This window comes from Tupaia chinensis, unplaced genomic scaffold (assembly GCF_000334495.1).
Source record: "Tupaia chinensis unplaced genomic scaffold, TupChi_1.0 Scaffold000121_1, whole genome shotgun sequence".
Classification (NCBI taxonomy): domain Eukaryota; kingdom Metazoa; phylum Chordata; class Mammalia; order Scandentia; family Tupaiidae; genus Tupaia; species Tupaia belangeri.
The window spans coordinates 562,865-577,132 of record NW_006159588.1 but is presented as its reverse complement, the minus strand read 5'-3'; the positions used below and the strand labels follow the sequence as shown (position 1 = coordinate 577,132).

General features: G+C 38.1%; 1 pseudogene; it reads right to left on the bottom strand.

Moving 5' to 3' along the window:
• Positions 1-6,205: 6,205 nt before the first annotated feature.
• Positions 6,206-6,734, bottom strand: LOC102494714 (heterogeneous nuclear ribonucleoprotein D-like pseudogene; annotated as a pseudogene).
• Positions 6,735-14,268: the final 7,534 nt, after the last annotated feature.

Sequence of the window (14,268 nt, the reverse complement as noted above, 5' to 3'; positions counted from 1 at the left end):
GATAGGTGGAGATAGGAAAAGCAATAGAGCTTTAAGAACCTGATGATTGTGAGTGGCTGACACAGGTGGCTGGAAAGAACAAGTCAGTTTTGTCTGCCCATATATACTAGAGAATGACTCCTAGGCAAGAGCTGCAGAGCTGTGGGGAAATGAGGTGAATGGCAGCTGGGCAAATACTGCAGCCTGACACCGCAGTTAGGGGTCCCAGGAGAGAATATATCTGCATCTTACTTGTGGGTGAAGCCCAAAAAGATGATATGCTTTTCAGCTCTCTTGTACCATCCACCATGGCATAAGGCATGTCTCTTAGCAAGGAGGACCTGAGATGGCCTCACTGATCTCTTCATGGCCCTAGGGTAGCATGGAAGGACATCCAGAAGACCCCATGTCACTTGAGAGAAGCCTCTCACATCTGAGAGAGGAGCAATGGACCAGAAGAGGGCCTGGATGCAGGGACTGCATAAGGAGCTTGGCATCTCCAGGATGGGAGCATCTGTGGGTGCAGGTGACCAGCACTGTCAGTGATGCACGTCCATTCCAAGGGATGCCTTTGTGAAAAGGTGATGGTACTGAGAATGAGACACTTTCTCCTCATCCAAGGATCACTGTGTAGCTCAGAAGAACCAACTATCTAGACAAAGGCACAGAAAGAAAACCTTGGCTTGCTGGAGTTTACCCTAAATTGTCTATGATGAAGTTTCTGTTACCAAGTGAAAGGGAGGCTTAAGATGGAAATTATCTAGAAATAAAGATAAATTCATTTATTTCCTTACCTGTTTTTTGTGGCCTAAAGAATTCATATCTGCTACACAGGTACAGTAAGAGATGTCTATGTCTCTTCCCTTGAGTGTTGCAAGGTCTCCTAACTTACCGTCAGGGCAGAGAGCCTTGTCTATGACTACAACTGCTAGTAAAATGTCCTTAAACCTGATCAGTCTTGCTAGTTCTTTTCTTGGGAGATGATACTGGGATGGTGGATAGGGGCTCTCTTAGAGGCCACCACACACCACAAAGCTGAAAGCTCCACTGTCCAATCCTACACCAGCCACTTCCCTACTACTCCTGCAAGTCACTTAGTAGCAGTATCATGCTGAGTCTTAGCCAGAACCTGCACCATACCCTCCATTTGTGCTAAAACTTTTAGTGTGGACTGTAAGGGGCTTTGCTTCTATAGAACTTGTGAAAGATTCACCTGAAAGAAGCAAATACTTGAATGCCAAGAATTGTTTTTACAAGTTCTTTTTTTATAGAGAAGTGGATAACTTAAACAGCACTTGGCATGGTCTCCGGCTTCCTCGGTGACATCAGAGATGGCTCAGTCCTCAGTGTGACTTCAGCAGCAGTGCCTTCTGTGCTGCTCAGTGATTTCTGAGTGATTCTACTGAACTCTGTCAGTCACAATGAGAGGGTCCTGGATCAGGAAACAGCTGGGAAGATGCTCTATCTTTGCCTCTTTTTAGAACATGTAGCACTTTAAAAGTCATTCCTTCAGCACTTGGGGGCCTAATCAGCTGAATATCTCAATTTTGCTTTTTTAATATGAACTCCAAGTCTTGGGTGTTGGGTACAATGAGAGTGATGGTCAACTTGAAAATGTTTTCCTATCCTACTGCACTGAGCAATTGGCATCCCTTTTGTAGCAGACACATTCTTGCCACCCTCTTCAATAGTCACCTAATTTTAAAATCCAGATTAAAATCTGTCCATAGATCCCCACTGAGTCTTAACTTTTTAGCAGGGCATCTGAGGGCTTTTTAGTCTAACTTTACTTTGACATTCACTCTCACCTACAACTATGGGGAAATGGCTTGCAGCTCATGGAGCATAGCAGTCATGCTTTGTATCTTTGTTCATACTGGTATCCAGAAGATTCTCTTTGTCTATCTGGTGAATAACTACTCATATTTCAATATTCATCCCCTTCCCTGAGTCTTTTCTGAATTTCCAGGAAATCCCTACTTGATATCCCTTATGCCTCAATTGTACCTTGTATTAGAGCCTTCTTAGCATTTTACTGGGGTAATTTAACCATGAGGCTGTCACTCCTTCAAGATTATAAAGACTTTGAAGGCAACACAGCTAGCTCTATGTTTCTAAAAGGTCCTTAGAAGATGTTCATTAAAGAGATGAAATCTTGGGACCAGCAGGTAGCGTAGTGGTTACATTGCTGGACTCCCACACAGCTGACAGTGGTTCGGATCCTGAACCTGGTGGCTTGAAAATCATGCCTGGTGCATGAGCATGCATTCCCAAGATCCCCAGAGGAGAGTGAAGGAAAAGTGATTGCTATCTTCCCTGGGGGGTGATTTATCACTTTCTCTCTGTGTCTGTTTCTCTACCTCCCCTCTCCCCCAAGCACATGCATCCTGAGGCAAAAAATGAAACCTGTTTTCTTGCAAAAATCTTATGGTACTGAACATTTAACAATAGTACCAGAAACTCTTTTCCAGTAAGCTGAATGTGGTTATGCCGAGGAGAGATTCCAGGTCAAGAGCACATATGAATACGAGGAGCTCCAAAGATGCTTGAATTCAGCTTCTGGAGAAGCCATGCTCGAATGGCTTTCAAGAAAATTGTGACAAAGAGAAAATTTGTCTTTACCCAGATCTTTTTCCTTCCTCAGGCTTCCCCTTTGATCTTTCAGGTTGCAACTAAAAAGTTCAAAGTGCCCCATTCACCTCCTTTTAAAGACTACCAACCGTCTGAACCCTGTTGATTATTAATGTGTTCATAGTGTATTATAATCACATGCTTTTATGACTACAGCATGTCTGAGAACTTCTGGTGGTAAGGATAGTGTGTCTTGTTTTCCTCTATATACTTGGGTTCTAGTATATTTTTGCAGTAGCTAGCTCTCAATACATGTTGGCTGAATGAATGGCTAAATGAAAAGTATATGGATTTCCTACCTCCTTCTATTGATCTGAAATTTTCTTTAACAAAGGAACACACATTTTCTTATATTTTTATAAGTGGAAGCATAAACTTAACATACATCCCCAGATTATCTTGATTCAGTTATGGAATTTGAAGAGTTTATGCCCTACATTTGTGGAGTGCTTTAAAGCTTTAAACACATAGTTGCACCTTTTCTCTTATGTGACCTTTCTAATGACCCTGTCAGATGAGTGTTATCTCAACATTTTACCAGTGAGAAATCTCAGGAGTTTACCACTCAGGGAGGTTAAGTGGTATCCCAGAAATTGCAATGCTAGCAATTTTCTTAGCTAGAGCTAAATTTCTGTGTTATGAGGATAACTCCAAGCTCTATTCATAATAGTATGTAGACTTTCTGGCTCTGTTATTCCTGGACCTATGGAGTCTCTGATGGTAACACAACGCCAATTATGGATGCCACCTTAATTGAAATGTTTTAAGACATGAGACTAGTGTGCTTCCTATTGTTCTAAAAATTATGCAGTAAATCATTGAAAATGATAATGCCTACATTTTAGATATTATGTTAATAGCACACATATAGCAAAACAGAATCACTAAAATACTGTTAATGCTCTGTTGATACAGTATATACAAAATACACTTTAAATTTTTCACTTAAATTTAACATGACATAAGAGCAATGGAAAAATTCAGTTGGTAAAGATATTTGCAGCCCACTCAATTTATGTATTTGCTTCATCTGTAATATTATACAAATATGAAACTTTGTCATATCTATGCTATGTTTAACAAAGAAAGACTTGGGAAAATAGCAAACCAAATGTATGTTGTGCTGTAAATTTAGAAATCTAACTTTTTATAACCTTAGGCACTGTCAGATTCCCTAAAGTTCTAAATCCTTTTGCTTTATGGTTTTCATATACCTGAAAAGATAAATATATACAAAATTGGATGTTTTCCAAGTAATATGTCTTTCATTTGTAGTTCCTGAAGAGCTCAGCTATATTCAGTAATGTATTTGTGTTTTAGAGTGCTGACTATGGAATAAAGTACTACACTTAAATATACAATACTTCTACCAAAATTCTCTAAAATATTTGGATAAAAGTGGTTATGACTTCTATATAATTCACTGTGTTCTGTCAAATCAAACTCATATCTCCCACTTTATGTTTTGAAACTTGAAAATGTATCTTATTTCTACCAATAGAATATGGATTCTTTCAGGGCAGCTAACCAGTAGCAGAAAACCTTCCTAAAAGGCAGAAACAAATAGGTATTGAATAATTTCATAGAACAGGAATTCTAGAGGCAGGCAGGTTCTGGGGTTGATCTGATGGCTTGGTGGTATCAGGGAAAATTTCATTGGCAGTTCTCTTGGTCTTTCCCATACTTGTTGCCTCATGGATTCAAGAGGGCAGCTATTTCACCACTCATCACCATCAAGAGCAGGAAAGAAGAGCACGTACTTGAGGCCACTCAAATGGCAATGAAGCCTGGTAAAGTGGATGTTTAACTATTCTCACTTCAACAGTGGAAAGTGGCCAGGTGGAAAGTGGTTGAGAGCAGTCATTGTTGGGTCAGTCAGCTCACAGTTGCTAGGGAATAATTTTCCATCTCTGAATCTCTTGTAGTCCTAAAGCAGTGTCTTATATAGCAGAGTTATTTCAAATGGGTGAAATTCCTTAAATATAATTAATTTTGAAATGATTACATTAGCCTTATAGATGGTACTTTTTTTTTTTTTAGAGAGATTTTTGCTATAGGGTGTGTGCGCTCGCCAGAAAGACAGAGACAGAAAGCGAGAAATCACCCCCCAGGGGGATGGCCACGCCACAATTCCTTCTCCTCCATTCTCCCCTCAGGATCTTGGGCATGCACATACACATGCCTGGTGTGAGTTTAAGCCACCAGGTCCGGGACTCGAACTGCGGTCGACTACATGGGAGTCCAGCGACATAGCCATTACGCTAACTGCTGGTCCCTAGATGGTACTTTTTAAGGGAAAGAAACTAATGTGACAGCCTATGGTACAAAAATAGGCATTTTAGTATTTTTCATTACTTTTTAAAATTATTTTTTATTTTATACACTTAATCACTGTACATCACTTTGCTTATAAGTTGAATTTACCCTACATGAATACACTTCACACCAGTCCAGTTGAGGATACTAAACACATTATCATTAACAAATAATAACCCACTTTTGTGTCCCATAAATGTCCTGCATCTCTATTTTCCTCCTTAAGTTCCTTCCTTACACTCTCCCTTTTCTCCAGCCCTCCTCTCATATTGTCTCCAGAATCTATAACTACTTTCGATGCTTCTATGTCCTCCAGCCTCACACTTTCCACCATATAGTGTGGACAGTTGGTATATATTGGTGTATGTTAAGTGGAGACATACAATATCTCTCTTTCATAGTCTAGATTGCTTCACTCAGCATTAAACCTTCCATATTTATCCACTATCTATTATATTCCAGGGTCTTGTTTTTTTTGTTTGTTTGTTTGTTTTAAGGCTGGTAGTATTCCATAGTGTATATGTGCCACGCTTTTTCAATTTATTTATCTGTTTGTGGACATTTGTGTTGGTTCTATGTCTTAGCAATTGTGAATAATGCTGCAAAAAACCACAGATGTACAAGCCCTTTTCTGACTGAGCTCTGTTCTACCCTTTGTGTAGATACCCAGGAGTGGAATTGTTGGATCATATGGTAGTTCTGTTTGTAGGTCTTTGAGGAAACTTCATAATGTTCTCCACAGTGGCTAGACCAATTTACATTACCACTAACAGTGTAGGAGAGTTCTCCTTTCACCACATCTCCACCAGCACTTATCATTTTTTGTTTTTATTTATCTTTATTATTTATCATACTTATTGGTGTTCGGTGGTATCTTACTGTGGTTTTGGCCTGCATCTCCCTTATGATGAGGGTTGTTGAGCATTTTTTCATTTGCTTTTTTGATATTCATATGTCTTCCTTAGTGGTGTTTGTTTAGTTCATTTTCCCATCTTTTAATTGGCTTAATCATTTTTTTTTTCACATAAGGAAGCATTTATTTGAGGTTTAACATAAAACCATAAAAATAAAATTTGCATAAACACAAAATCCACATGGAGTCATAACACAGATAGCAAAGGACAAAGTAAAAACAAAGAAAACTAATTGGTGGCTATGTACAGTTGAACACAGTTTGTGTCTTGTACACTATAAAGTCTTTTACAAAATAATCATCTTAGATCGATAGAAAACCAATCTTCAATGTCTTCCTGAAAGATGGGTTACTTTAACATCTCCTCCTGTTTTCTCCAATATCCTCCTTTAGTATGGCTGATAATTGTTTTGGTGATTGCCATCCCCTTGAGATGCCTTGCCATAAGTACTCTGTTGGCCACTGTAGTCTGCATATCACTGTTCATATCCATAGTTCCCATAGTTATACCCAGTGTAACCATATCTGCCATTGCCACTATAGTTTTGATCATCTCATAGGTACTATTGTAATTTTCATATCCTTGATCATAATAGTTATTAAATCCCTGGTTCCAGTTCTGGCCCTGACCTCGGCCATGACCCCTAGTACCACATCTTTCACCAGATGCAGCACCTTTTCCTCCTTTTTGTTGTTGTTGCAGTTGCCTAGATACCTCTTTGGGTTGTGCAACCTTGATTTCACACTTCCCAGAACCAATTTGATGGTATTTGCTTTCTAATAATTTCTTTACTGGTTCTTCACCTGTATATGTGATAAAATAAAATCCTCTTCTTTCATTTGTTTTTGTATCTATGGGAAGTTCAATATTTTCAATCTCTTCAAAGGCTCCGAAATAAACATTTTTTTTCAGGTAAGCCACTTGAGTTCTCTGTGCATTCTGGTTATCAGTCCCTTATCTGAGGAATAGTTCAGAAAAATATTCTCCCATTCTGAGGGTTGTCGATTCACACTCATTACTGTGTCTCTTGCTGTGCAGAAACTTCAGAATTTGATGTAATCTCACTTGTCTATTTTGGGGATTATTCCCTGTGCTTTGGGGGTCTTTTTTAAAAAGCCTTTGCCTGGGACCAGCAGTTGGCATAATGGCAATGTCAATGGCAATGTAGTCGACCGGAGTTCAAGTCCTGGACCCGGTGGCTTAAACTTAGGCTTGGCGCATGTGTGTGAGTGCCCAAGATCCCAAGAGAACGGAGAAGAAGGGATTGCAGCTTGGCCATCCCACCTGGGGGGGGTGATTTCTCGCTTTCTGTCTCTCTGTCTTTCTCTGTCTTTCTGGTGAGCGCACGCGCCCTATAGCAAAAACCTCTCCAAAAAGAAAAAATGGAAAAAAAAAAAAAAAAGAAATCTTTGCCTACCCCAATGTCTCCCAGACTTTCCCCAGTGTTTTCCACCTCTAGTTTTATAGTTTGAGGTCTTATATTTAGAGCTTTGATCCACATTGAGTTGATTTTTGTTAATGGTGAAAGATAGGGGTTCAGATTCTTCTGCAGGTGGATACCCAATTTTTTGAGTACCTTTTGCTAAAGAAGTTTCCCTTTACCCAGTGGATTGACAGATAACCTTTGTCAAAAATCAATTGGCTGTATGTTTTGGGGTTTATTTCTGGGAGTCTCTATTCTGTTCTATTGGTCCACCCATCTATGCCAGTACTATGCCGTTTTGATTATCACAGCTTTGTAATTTATTTTGGGGTCAGAGAGTGAGATGTCACCCACTCTACTCTTCTTGCACAGGATTGATTTGGCAATAAGGTATCTTTTATGAGTCCAGACAAATTCTGATTGTCTTTTCTTGATCTGTGAAGAATGTCTCTTATGATTGGATAGAGATTGTATTAAATATGTAGATTAATTTGAGTAGAATTGCCATTTTGATTATATTAATTCTCTGAATTTAGGAACAAGGGATGTCCTTCCACTTTTTTTGTGTCATTTTCAATTTCCTTGTTAAGATTTTCATAATTTACTTTGTAGTGGTCTTTGACTTCTTTCATTAGATTTATTTCTAGGTATCTTATACTTTTTATGGCTATGGTAAATGAGGTTTCTTTCTTCAGTTCTGTCTCTTCTTATTTGAAATAATCTATGGAAATGCTATAGATTTTTGTAAGTTGATTTTGTATCCTGCCACTTTGCTGTTTTCATTTATTACCTCCAGAAATTTTTTCATGGATATCTTTGGGACTTCTACTTACACAATCATGTCATCTGCAACTGGAGATAATATCAACTCTTCTTTCCATATTTCAATGACTTTTATTTCATTCTCTTGTCTGATTGTGTTGGCTAGGATTTCTAGCACTATATTGAAAAGAAGTGAAGAAAGTGGGCAGCCTTGTCTTGTACCAGTTTTCAGTGAAAAGTTTTTAGCTTTTCCCTATTCAACATAATGTTAGCTACAGGTTTTTCATAGCTTGCTTTTATTAGGCTGAGAAATGATTCTTCTATTCCGATTTTGCTGAAAGTCTTAATCATGAAAGGATGCTTTATTTTGTCAAATACTTTTCTGCATTGATTGAAATAATATGATTTTTATCTTCCTTTCTGTTAATATGGTGTATTAAACTTATGGTTTTACATATGTTGAACCACCCTTGAATCTCTGGAATAATGCCTACTTAGTCGTGATGAATAATCTTTTTTTATATGTTATATATAATTTGCTAGTATCTGGTTGAGAATTTTTGCATCTATATTTATAAGAGATATAGGTCTGTAATTTTCCTTTCTTGTTGTATCCTTATCTGTTTTGGGAATGAGGGTAATGGAGGCTTCATAAAATGAGTTTGGGAGAGTTCCTTCCTTTTGAATCTTTATGAATAATTTGAGAAGAATGGGGTTTACCTCGTCTTTAAAGGTTTTGTAGAATTTAGAAGTGAAGCCATCAGAACCTGGGCCTTTCTTTCTTGGGAAGTTATTTATTACTTTAATCTCATTGCTTGTTATGGGTCTATTCAGATTTTCTATGTCCTCCTGAGTTAATCTTGGTAGATTATATGTGTCCAGGAATCTGTCCATTTTCAGGTTTTCTTATTTGTTGGCATATAGATACTCATAGTATCCTCTAATGGGGATGTTTATATTCCTATTATGTCCATTGTAATATTTGCTTTGTTGCAAATTTGATTTACCTGGCTCCTTTCTCTCTTCTTATTAATTAGTGTAGTTAATGGTGTGTCCATTTTGTTTATCTTTTCAAACAACTAGCTTTTGCTTTAATTTATTTTCTGTATAGTTCACTTATTTTCTATTTCTTTTATTTCTGCTCAAATCTTTGTTATTTCTTTTCTCCTGGGAGTTTTTGGATTTTGTTGTTGTCATTGTTTTTCCAGTTCTCTAAGGCATGATGTTAGGTTGTCCATTTGCCACCTTCCCATCTTTTTCCTATGCTTATTAATTGCTATGAACTTCCTTCTTATGACTGTTTTTGTGGTGTCTCATAGAGTAGGGAAACTCATGTACTCTTTCTCATTTATTTCCATGATTTTTAAAAATTTTAGTCTTAGTCTTGTTGGTAGTTGTGAGGCCATTAAGGAGTAGGTTATTTAGTTTCCGTGTATTTCTGTATTTTTGTGCCTTTTTTCCCCCTGAAATTGATAACAAGTTTAATTCCATCATGATTGAAGAAGGCGCTGGATATAGTTTCTATGCCTGTAAGTCTGTAAAGCCTTGTTTTGTGCCTTGTCATGTGGTTAATCTTTGAGAAAGTTCCATGCAGGGGTGAGAAAAATGTGCATTTTGTTGTTTTGGGTGGAAAGTTCTATAGATGTCTGTCAAGTCCATGTGATTTCAGGTATCATTTAAGTCCTGAATCTCTTTACTTATTTTTTGTCTTGTTGATCCGTCTAAGGTAGATAATGGGGTATTGAGGTCCCCAATAATTAGAGTGTTGCAGTCTATCTCTCCTTTTAGATATAGCAGCCTTCCTTTAACATATTTGGGAGCTCCTGAATTGGGTGTATAGACATTAATAAGTATTATATCTTCTTGATAAACTATCCATTTTACCATTCTATAATGCTCTTCTTTGTCTCTTCTTACAGTTTTTTCCTTAAAGCCTATTTTGTGTGAAATCAGTATTGTGACTCCCTTTCCTTTTTGGTTTCCATTTGCATGGAATATCTTTTTCCAGCCCTTCATGTATATATTTCTAGTCCTTATGTGTGTCTTTGTCCATGAGGTGGGTTTTTGGTAGGCAGCAGATGGAGGGTTTCTGTTTTCTTATCCATTCAGGCAGTCTATGTCTTTTGATTGGGGAATTTAAACCATTAACATTCAACATAATTATTTATATTTCCAGACTTGTCCCTACCTTTTTATTTATTTATTTATTTATTTATTTATTTTTTCCGTAGAGGTTTCTCCCATAGGGTTCATGCACTCACCAGAAAGACAGAGAAAGGCAGAGAGACAGAAAGTGAGAAATCACCCCCCTGGGGGGAATGGCCACACCACAATCCCTTCTCCATTTTCCTCTTGGGATCTTGGGCACACATGCACATGTGCCCGGCATGAGTTTAAGCCACCAGGTCTGGGACTCAAACTGCGGTCAACTACATGGGCGTCCAGTGACATAGCCATTATGCCAACTGCTGGTCCCAATACTTGTCCCTACCTTTAAGTTGGCCATTTTCTTGGTTGTTTTTTGTTCTCTTATTTCTGTCTGTCTGTCTATCTTTAGTTTTATTGGTATAGCACTCCCTTCAGAACTTCTTGAAGGGTTGGTCTAGACTTGGCAAATTCTTTTAGGTTTTGTTTATCTGAGAAAGTTTTTATCTTTTCTTCCCATATGAAGGACAATCTCGCTGGGTATAGTAATCTTGGTTGAAATTGTTTTTCATTTAACATTTTGAATATATTTCCCCATTTTTTCCTTGCTTGCATAATTTCCAACAAGATATCTGGTGTTAGCTTAATGGTATAATTGATGCTTCTCTCTTGCCAATTTAGTATCTTGTCTTTGTCTGTGGTTTTGGCCAGTCTGGCTATGCTGTAGAGTGGAGAAGATACTCTTGGGTTGCTTCTATTTGGTGTCCTTTGTACTTCTTGGGTCTGGATGTGTGAATGTTTCTCTAGGCTTGGAAAGTTTTCTTCCAGGATTTCATGGAATAAATTTTCAATGCCCTTATTAGTTTCTTTACCATCCAGGATACCAATTATTCTGCTGTTTGGATGTTAATAGAATCTAGTATTTCTTGTATATTATCCTCATTTTTCTTGGTTATTTTCTCTATCTTTTTGGTGTTTTTTCCTAGGGAACAGGTTTTGTCTTCCACATCTGAGATTCGATCTGCATGATCTGATCTGCTTTTAATACTTCCAAGGGAGATTTTGATTTCCTGTATTACAGCCTTCATCTCTAACAGCTCTGTCTGATTCTTTTTCATCGCATCTATTTCTTCTTTCAAATCATGGAAGGACTTCCTCATTCCTGTAGCTCTGTGTCTCTTTTCTCGTTCATCTTCTGGAATTCATTGTCTCTTTTCTCTTGCATACTATTAAGTTTTGTCACTATGAATATTATGAATTTTTTTTTGACATTTCCGCAAGTTCCATTGTGCTTCTGTGGATGATGAAGAATTGATACTTTTTTCTTGGAGGAGAGTTTTTTTTTTGGTTTCTCATATTTCTTGTGTCTCTGCAGTGGTTTCTAATCATGTGATAGATTATACATTTCTTCCTAATTTCTTAGAATTAATTTTGAGCATTTAAAGGCTTTTGAGAAGATATGATCCATAATCTCTTTGTAGCCGCATCTCCCTGATGCTCACCCTATAACCTGCACTTTTGTTACTGGGATTAGGTGTTCTAAATGTCTCCCAGATTCTAGAGAACAAATGTACCTGGGGCTGAGCTGCAGGATTTCAAGTGAAAAAGAAATTATGGATCCCACAGTGGGCAATGCACACCACACTCTTCTGAAAACTATAAAGTCTGTAATGGACAGGAGATAGTGTAGGTTCCAAACAGTCTCTGGTCTCAGTTCACACACTTGCTTCTGCCACCCAGGAGCCTGGAAGAATGGTGGACTGGAAGTTGGAAGCAAGAGGGACTCACACTTGGAATGGACAATTAGAGTGTGAAGATTCCAAGGCGGTCTCTGGCTTTGGTCCTATTATTTTTCATTATTTTAATCCTCAGGACAATTTTTTCTTTTTTTTGGAGAGGATTTTGCAATAGGGCGCGTGTGCTTGCCAGACAGACAGAGACAGAGAGACAGAAAGCGAGAAATCACCCCCCAGGGGTGATGGCCACGCTGCAATCCCTTCTCCTCTATTCTCCTCTCGGGATCTTGGGCATGCACGCACGCCCGGTGTGAGTTTTAAGCCACCGGGTCTGGGACGCAAACCTTGGTTGACTACATGGGAGTCCAGCGACATAGCCATTATGCTAACTGCTGGTCCCCCTCAGGACAATTTTTAATTTCTGGAGCTCATGTGGATTAAATCACCAAGTTTGTAACTGTTAAGTTGGAAAGACTGTTTTCAAGCATAGGTCTGTCTGATGCCCAAATCCATACCTCTTCTACTTTACCACCTTGACTATTCAGTGATTCAAAGTGCCCTGATAATTTTAGTAGACCACCACATTCTTCATATTCCTTCTAACAGTGAAATAGAAACTCAACACTATCAATAATCTTCTGTAATAAAATTTGTTTTCTCATTATATTCTGTAATGTAATTAGGTGTTCTAAATGCAATTGCTTTTTAAAAAGGATATCCATTTAAGCAGAAATTAGTGGGTGTATGGAGTGATTTTAGGTGACAGGTATTGCTTATGCCAGCCTTTGCTACATCTCCAGTGCTAGAGATAGCAGACCATGTTGGATTTGACTTTCTTTGTTCAAGGATGAGTCATTTGCATGTGCTCTTTTCGTTATGCAAACTGAAAACGAGTAAAAACTTCTTCCACAAGAAGAGCTTAAAAACTCTTTGTAGCTTCATTAGAGCTGTCATGTATGCAGAGCTGATAATTGTGAAGAGTTTGCATGAGTCCAGAGCCTTTAGGATGGGAGGAGGAGCTGGGACCTCAATTCCTGTTTCCTGAGACTCATGCTAAGGAAATCCGTTGGGTAGATTGACTGGCAGAAGATTCCCAGAGATATAAAAGTAACTCCTCTAAAGGAAGTCTGATGCAGTGAGCAGATGAGTGCAGTGTGTGATAGATCCCAGAGACCTCTACTATGTGTCCTAAGCTAGAGAACAAAGAGTGAAGAAATGAATGTAGTGCAGGAGCTTTAATACCAGACTGAGCATCTTCAGGGCATGCAAAATGCTGATAGAAGTGGCAGGACCAGTCCTCACCTATAATATCCTATGTCTGTGAGAAGCAACAGCAGAAAAGGATTAATCCAACATTTCAGTTTTCTGCTTGCCTGGAATTGGTCAAGATACCTTCTCTATGGCCCAGGGACTTTGGACTGGGAGTGAGCATCCTGTGGGAAACCAACAATATGCAGTTCTGAAAGGTTAATAAGAGGGTCTGAAGTCATGTTCAGGGGAAGAAAGTGACTGTTTTATAGTGAGTACATGAGTTTTATTCACAAAGATCAGTGACATAAAGTCACTGCTAAACCAAGGCTCTACTGGGAATTGATATATATCTGCACTTTCAGGTGAAAATAATTATAGATATTTCTACAAGATTTGATGTGAAATTTGGGGTTAGGCGCTAAAAGGCACAGAAGAGGGTTGATGAAGATATTTCTTTAACGAGAAGTAATTTCTGAAGCAGACAAGACAGAAACAGGTTATAGAGAAACAACTTGAAGATTATAGAATCCCTATAAACACACAGAAACCAGAGTGATTAAATTGGTGGGAAACAAGGGATGGAACAGCTGGGAGCAGATATTAAAGGGGTTAACTAGTCATTATTTGCATGTCCATAGGTAATATATTCACATGTTCCAAATTCAGAAGATTAAGAAGTGTATTATAATAATTAGTGTCTTCATTCCTGTCCCATTCAGTTTCCTGCCTTAGAGGCAACCAAGGTTATGAGGCACTTACATTCTTCTTGAGAGATATTTCATGAATATATAAGAAAATATGTGTGTGCACGTGTGTGTGTAGTTGTGCTTTTTATACAACTGGTATTATTGCAATTAAACTCTTCTACATCTTATTTTATATTTTTTTCCAACTTGACAAAGTGATTTATAAATCATTTCATATTAGTATAGAGAGATCTTTGTTATTGGGTCATCAGGAAAGTCATGACATGTTTTTCTATGCAAAAATGTGTCACGACTTTTCTGATGACACAACATTTCTTTTTCTTTTTTTATACCTGCCATAATCCCCTTGCAGGATGTACCATACTTTATTTAATCAGTCTTCTCTTTATGGACATTTTAGTTTA